Source organism: Aphelocoma coerulescens, chromosome 13 (genome assembly GCF_041296385.1).
Source record: "Aphelocoma coerulescens isolate FSJ_1873_10779 chromosome 13, UR_Acoe_1.0, whole genome shotgun sequence".
NCBI classification, from domain to species: domain Eukaryota; kingdom Metazoa; phylum Chordata; class Aves; order Passeriformes; family Corvidae; genus Aphelocoma; species Aphelocoma coerulescens.
Window position 1 is genome coordinate 17788877 of NC_091027.1, and position 7627 is coordinate 17796503.

Below are 7627 nucleotides of genomic sequence, written 5' to 3' on the forward strand. Positions count from 1 at the left end.
TGGGGGACGCTAAAAAACATTCCCCGATTTCACCCCCTCTCCCAAACTCCCCACAGTTTCAGCCCTGCTCCAGGCAGGGAGATCATGGAAAAGCTTGAGATGGAAGGGATCTTAGAGCTCATCCATGGGCAGGGACACCTCCCACTGTCCCAGGCTGCTCCAAGCCCCAGTGTCCAGCCTGGCCTTGGGCACTGCCAGGGATCCAGGGGCAGCCCCAGCTGCTCTGGGAATTCCATTCCAGGGCCTGCCCACCCTCAAAGGGAGGAATTCCTTCCCAATATCCCATCTAAATCTCTCCTTTTTTGGCTTAAAGCCATTAAAGGTGTGGAGTCCTGTCGTGCATCCACCTCTGCAGGACAATATTAATTCAGATTTAGGGATTTCTAACCACTGATTGACGAAATTGAGGGGATTTGGGGACTGAGACCAGGCCAGGGTGCAGAGCAGCTCCTGCCAACGAGCTCTGCATGTGCCAGGGAGATCCCCAGGATCAACAATCCCATCTGGATGCAGGAATTAGGCTGAAGCCCACGGCAAAATCTGCTGGGCCCTCCTCACACACACAGCAATTTTTAAAGCTCTCTCCACCGCTTCAGTGGAAAGCAGAAATTGCTCAGATTCTGCCCGAAATAAATGCCTTTTGTTTCCCTTCCCTCTTGACAGGAGTATTTATGATGATCACAAAGGAAAGATCACAACACATCCAGGCAAAAAAAAAGGAAGCCGGAGGAATGAGCCGACCTACAGATAATAAGTAACAAATCGGGAAAGGGAGGAAGATAATGGCTGTGATTAGAAACGAGACACTGGGAAATAAAGAACAATGGATGGGAGAAGCAAAAGTATCCATTAAAAAAAAAAATCCATATCCAAATGTGTTTTGGACAACAAGGAAACATTTTAGATTAGGCTGGAACAAAAGAAATTCCAGCAAAATTGTCGTGTTATAGATCCAGGTTTTGATAGGGGCAGGAATGCCATCAATAACGATGCAGATGATGCAGAAGAGCCCAAAAACCTGCTCTAGGAAACAATGAAGGGAACAGATTTCCAGCCCTCATCCCCCAGCATTTTCCATCCCAACGGCAGCAGCTCCCAAATTGTTCGCAGCTTAAAAACTGTGAAGCTGCAAGCTTAATTAAGCGCAATAATTATTAATTTTTAAAAGCTTGCAATTAATTTTTAAACCAGTTTTCACCTGCAAGATCAGCCAAGTTGTTTGGAAATTTGTGGAGGGAAGCCACTAAATATTTTACAAGAATAAAGCTGGTGTCGGGGTGCTGTTAAGAGGGTGAAAAACCGGGCTGGGCACCAGCTGGAGGTGCCACTGTCCCCCTAAAGCTTCTCCCCCTCCTTCCTCCCTGCTCCCCTCTATCTTAGGCTGGGCCTATCCTATAAACCCCTCCTTTGTTTTCCCCTCGGTATCAAACCTATTTTTTTAGAAGCTGGGGAATAAAAAGTGTTTCCAAAAGCATCCTGGGGGTTTCTCTCTGCTGCTGGAGTTGATTGTCGTTGTTATTCCAGGAGAAGTTTGGAGCTGTTTAATTTGTTGGCTCCCAACAGGTGGAAGGGGATGCAGAAGGTTTGATGCAGGATTTGTGGGATTAAGGGTGATTTGGGATGTTCAGGGGTTTGTGCAGAACCACAGCTCCAGCAGAATAAAGTTGAAGGGTCCTTAATTAAGTGCCCTTAATTTTATTATAAATCTTGAGGTGCATTGATATTTAATCAGGGAAGTGATGATTCTGCCTCTGCCTGTGAAACCTGAGGGAGCCAAAGGGAAATCCAGGGGACTTGGGTTCAAAATCACTGTTTTTAAGGAATAACTCCCTCGAGCCTTCACAGAATCCCAGAATGGTTTGGGTTGGAAGGGACCATGAAAGTCACCGAGTTCCACCCCCTGCCATGGCAGGGACACCTCCCACTGTCCCAGGCTGCTCCCAGCCCCAATGTCCAGCCTGGCCTTGGGCACTGCCAGGGATCCAGGGGCAGCCCCAGCTGCTCTGGGCACCCTGTGCCAGGGCCTGCCCACCCTCAAAGGGAGGAATTCCTTCCCTCATTGCTGCTGCTACTAAAAAGTGCAAAGTGATTGGTTTTTTTCCACGGGATAAAGCAAAGATTGTTCCTCCCATTTTGCTGGAATAAAATCTGGGGTAGCTCATGCTGTGCATGGATTTCCCCTCCTTGCCCCGAAGGCAGGGAGGGCACTGGGGGTGCTCGGGGTGGGAAGGGCTGTGCTGAGCCGTGCTTTGCAGGGCTGGGAGCAGCATCCGGGTCTGTGGCAGCCTTGGAGACTATTCCAGACCCATCTGCCAGGACCACCCCCTCTTCTGACCTCTCTGTGTCCAACCTGGGCGTGCTGAACACGTCAGGGTTGGAGTCCTCCCAGGGACCTCTGCAGAACACAAAAACCCTACAAGATTTTCTTTCTGTGTCCTGCGAGTGAAAGCAGAGCTAAAATATAGCTCAGCCTCATCCGTGTCCCTGTTCCTGTCGAACAGCAGGCTACAAATGCCTAAATCCCTTGAAAAGTGAGTCCCTGGAAGGTTTTTGAGGTGTTTGGCAGTGGTGATTGTTGTAGGCTGCTTTCAGATTTTTGGGAAGAGTGCAGTGCCTGATGCAGCCTGAACCACCTCCGGCTGTGCTTCCCATTTGCTGGATTTGAAGTTCCCAAACGAGGCAGATCTCAGGTTGTGGAATTGGGATGGGAAAGCGCAGCTTCTGCCATGGCTCTGGATAAACCCCACAGTGAGAGGAGCTCTGCTGCAGGCTCAGATTTGGGCAGAAGGAGCTTCAGCCCAGTGTAACCCACAGCACCCCACAGCCTGTGGGTTTGGGGTGCAGGTGGAGCCAGGGAGAATCTGCCGGGCTGGAATTGCCAGCAGCAGTCCTGGGGGAGAGGCAGAAGGAGCTTTATCCCCCCATTCCCAGGAGCTGCAGCTGGATCTCCCACCCCAGGGACACTCAAGGGCAGGATGAGGGATAAATCCCCAAAAACCTGGGTAACAGCTTGCTGGGGACAGGAAAAGCAAAGGGTGAATTTGCTGCAGTCGGGGTTTCACAGAGAAGGGCCTCGAGTTAGAGGCAGGTAAACAGAAATACAAGGAATTCATTTTATAATGGATTTGCTTTAGACTGCTTCCAAAAAGCTTGGAGTAATCCAGGGAACAAGGTAACAAATTGTTGATATGTTTGTAGAGCTGGGCAGGGCTGAGGTCTGGTGGAACCCTGGGCTTGGGAGGTGAGGAATTCTGCAGAGAAGCTTCCATTTCTTCCTTCGTGGTTATCATCAAACTCCGATTGTTTTTTCCCCATTATTTCTAACTCGGTGTTTATTCCCTGGGGCTCCTGCCCTGCTCCAAAGGCAGGGAAGGGGCTTTTCCTGGAGGCTTTTCCCAGAGGGCTTCCAAGATTGAAAACCGACCTGAGGGACAGGACCATCCTGCTGGGAAAGATCCTTTCTTTCTGTCTCGCTCTGATTTTCCATCACTGAGGAGGTTCAGGTGCTCTGATAACCCCAACTCCGCAGTTTTGGGCTCTCCCCATGGGGTTTGCAGTTGGGAACAGGCACAGAAATCCCGGGAATGAGACATCTCCGGGAGCTCCAGGCTTTGCTGCTCCTCCAGCCCTCCAAGGTAAATGGTGGCAGCACCGATATTGAGCAGGGGCTGTTTGAGATGTGGAGGCCGCAGTCCATCAGAGGTCAGGTTTTATGGGATTTTGGCCAACTGGAAGCCCCCTGTGTTTGCATCTCCCCCTGGATGTCGACGTTTTCCTGGTTTCTGTGCCAGTGCCAGCAGAGGCCGAAGCTTCCTGGGATTTTGGCTGTTTGAGGGGGATCTTTCCCAAGGCTGGAAACAGAGACCCTGAACCCCCACCGAGGCCTTTTCCAGCCCCTCTGGCTCCCAGGCTGGAGAAACCTGGATCCAAACCTCAGACAGAGCAAAACTATGTGAAACAAGCAGGAAAACCCCATTTTGGGGACAGACCCCTGAGGGCAGCAGGAATCTGTCCCGTCTCTCCTCCATGGTAGCTGGCTGACTTTGCATGTGCAGCCAGAGCTCCCAGGCACCTGCAGGAGGGAATTTTCAGCATCCATGATGCTCTTGCATGTTCCCAGCGTGTTTCCTGCCCTGGGAAATGCTGGATTTGCTCCAAACCCTGAACACTACAGGTTTGGGTCCTGCCAGGAAAGTCAGCCCTCTAGGTGATAGGAAAAGGTGTTTCCTCACCCTCAAGGTGTTTTTCCATGTCCTTGGGAGCAATAGCAGAGCTAAAACAGGTGGATCAGAAGCCTTTCCAGAGGAAGAGTCAGGTTTCCAAGCTTTGGATTTCAGATTTATTTCAAAAATCCCTGTCTGAGGGGAGGCAGGAGTATTCCATGAACAGCTCAGTGTTGTCCAAACCAGGAATTCTCCTTTTAATATAACCACCACAGACCCCCTGGAGCAGCTCTGCCGTGCTCCCTCCTCTCAGGAATTGCCAGGACACCTGGGGATCCAAACACTGGATCAGGAAACCACCTCTCCATCTCCACTGAGGCTCTTTCCCAGCTCATTTCTTGTCAGGCCCTGTTTGCATCCCATGTGTTCTGCCCACTGATTGTTGCTGTCAGCTTGCTCTTATCCCATTTCTTATATAGGCTGCTTTATTTGGTTTTATTGCTTCTTTCACCTCTTATCTCATCAAGGTGCATTTCTTCATTGCTTTTGTGATCAGCGTGGCTTTTTGGAACACATTTAGGGCATCTTTTAAAAGGGTCTTCAACAACTCCAAATTAATCACCCCAATCATTCCGATAATTTTCCTGCCAGTCCCTGAATGTTTTCAGCGGGGCCTTTCCCCGCAGGTACCCGAGCCCAGGCAGGGACTGTGTGTGGGCAGAGCAAGAAAATCAGGGCCTGGGGGATGAAAAAGGGATTTTGTTCTGTGATCAGCTCACCCCAGTCCATTGGAAAAGGGGCTGAAGCAGCAAGATTTGGAAGGTAAGGAATAGTTGGAGCTGGAAAATAATCAGGGCATGTTTGCGAAGCTTTGAGGGTGTGTGGTGAGGAGCCACCCACGATGCCCCAGGAGCTGTGCCTGGAGCCACCACAGCTTGGAGTCTCATCCCCCTCCAGCTACACAAAACTGGATTCAATCCCTCTCCATCTCCTTGGGTACAGCTTGGGGATGAGGAGGAAAATCCTGCTCCCTTGGGAGAGGTCCCCAAAACCCCCAGTCCGTGGGTGCAGGCAGAGGAGCAGCGTCAGGAGATGCTGACAGCTGGCTCCTGCCTCCAGCCTCTTTCTTAGAGAGCAAAGAAACCCTGATTTTCCTTGTTTCCATTCCCAACAAACCTGCAGGTTGGCACTTGCCCTGGAGCCAGGGATCTGCCACAGTGCTGTGCTCCTGGGAGTGTCTGGAGCCCCGGAGTGCTGGCTCTGTGTTCCAGGCTGACACTGCAGGGCTCTGTCGTTGTTTTCCTACCACTCTGTTGTGTTCCCAGAGCATCAGCATGAAGAGAAACATGAAAGCAGGCGATTTAGAATGATTTTAAAAAAAATAAAAGGCACAATAATGGAAATTATGCACATCATTAACCCCAAGTGCTGCTCTGAAATGGACACAGGTCCTGCAGGAAAATCATCTGGAGGTTGTGACAATTTTCCCTGTGGTGCTGGAGGAGTCCTGTGGCCGCTTCTCCTGAGGTTTGGAGCTCTGTCAACACAGGAGCAGCAGCATCCCGTGCCTATCCCTCCCTGGGGCCGTGGTGGGATGTCCACGGAGGGGCTGCACTGTCCCAGGAGCGCTCCTGCCCCACCAGGAGATGTCCAGCAGGTTGGGCAGCATAGATGGGGTTCCTCGGGCTGTGGTGGACAGGAATCTGTGGTGGACACAAACCTGTGGTGGACAGGAACCTGTGGTGGACACAGACTTGTGGTAGACATGGACTTTTGGTGGACAGGGACCTATGATGAACATGGACCTGTGGTGGACATGGACTTGTGGTGGATGTGGACCTGTGGTGGACAGGGACATGTAGGGGGGCAGGGGGGCAGGGGAGCTCCACACCTCCCCAAAGTGCCCCTTGTCCCCTCTGGCCATGGAGGAACCCCACAAGCCCAGCTCAGGTCCCTCACTTTGATGTCCAGAGTTTCCAAGGGGAATCCCAGGCCACGTGGATTTTTTATTCTCGATTTTCAAGGAATATAAAGGAGGGGAGCGGGAGGGAACTGGTGTTGGATGTCTCCTCCCTTCCAATTCCTCCCCTTTCTTCCTGCTCACTCTTTTCCCTCTTCAAAGAAGAAAGAGTCGCTTTAAACTCTTTCATCAGCTCACCCTCATCAAAGGCAAGTGGGGTCAGCCTGAGTGGGATTTCCCAGCCCCCTCCCATCTCCCAGATTCCTAAAGCAGTTTTAAAGCGCCTTAAACCCTTCCTGCATAGAATTTTTCCATGCAAAAATTAGACCTCATAAAAATAAATAATTCCCAGAGGAAATTTCAATTTGATTACAAATATTGACTTGCTTGAGGAAAGCTTTTTTTAAACAAAAATCCATTTGGAATCAACATTTTCAAATTAAACATGCACGTTTGCTCTGTCAGAGTACTTAACTTGGAAAAATCCCAATTTTCTTTCCAGTGGTTGAGGATTTTAGGAGTTTCTCCCACCCATATTTTTTTTCGGCGAGAGCTGAACAAAAGCGAGGCCTTGAAATCAGGCGAAGTCGGGAAAAGATTTGTTTTCATTTTGAGGGATTAAAAAAAATGCAACGTGAAATGTTGTAAATCATTTTCATGCTTCTAAAAAAAAACCCTACAAATGCAGAAATATGGGGATTAAAGCTGGAGCTCCAGGAGATGCCTGAGCTGCAGAAGCACCAGGCAGAGCTGACACAGTGGCTGCTGCAACTCCGATGTCACTTGGATGACCCCCATGACCCCACTGCTCCCAGTTCCAGCACCTTGGGAGGGGTTTTGTGTGGATTGGCAGCCAGGAGACGTGGGAGGGGAGCAGCCAGGTGGGAAAAACTTGGTGGTTCAGCAGCTGAGTGGTGACATCAAACTGTGCATGGGCGCTCCAGCGTTTCTGGGTTGAATCCAGAGGCTCCATCAGCACCCAGGCCCACAGCCAATTGTGCAGAATCAGGGAATCCTGGAAAGGTTTGGATTGGAAGGGACCTTAAAAATCATCCCATTCCACCCCTGCCATGGCAGGGACACCTCCCACTGTCCCAGGCTGCTCCAAGCCCCAGTGTCCAGCCTGGCCTTGGGCACTGCCAGGGATCCAGGGGCAGCCCCAGCTGCTCTGGGCACCCTGTGCCAGGGCCTGCCCACCCTCCCACATATCCAACCTAATCTTCCCTTTCAGTTTGAACCCCAGATGCCCAGTTCAGTGACCAGTATGACCAGTATGGGTCACTGAACCCAGTTCAGGCTCCGCACCCCACCAAAGCAGCACTTCAGACTCCCCTTCTGGTGTCCAGCCCTGCTTGACAAAGTTAAACCCAACTGCTCCCAATGGGAAATTCTGTTGTGTTTTCCCCCAGACTCCTCCTGTGCTTTCTGGGATCCCTCTGCTCCTGGAAACAGTGAAGCTGAGCTGAAACATTTGGGAAGCCTTCCCCACTCCAGGACAGGAAGC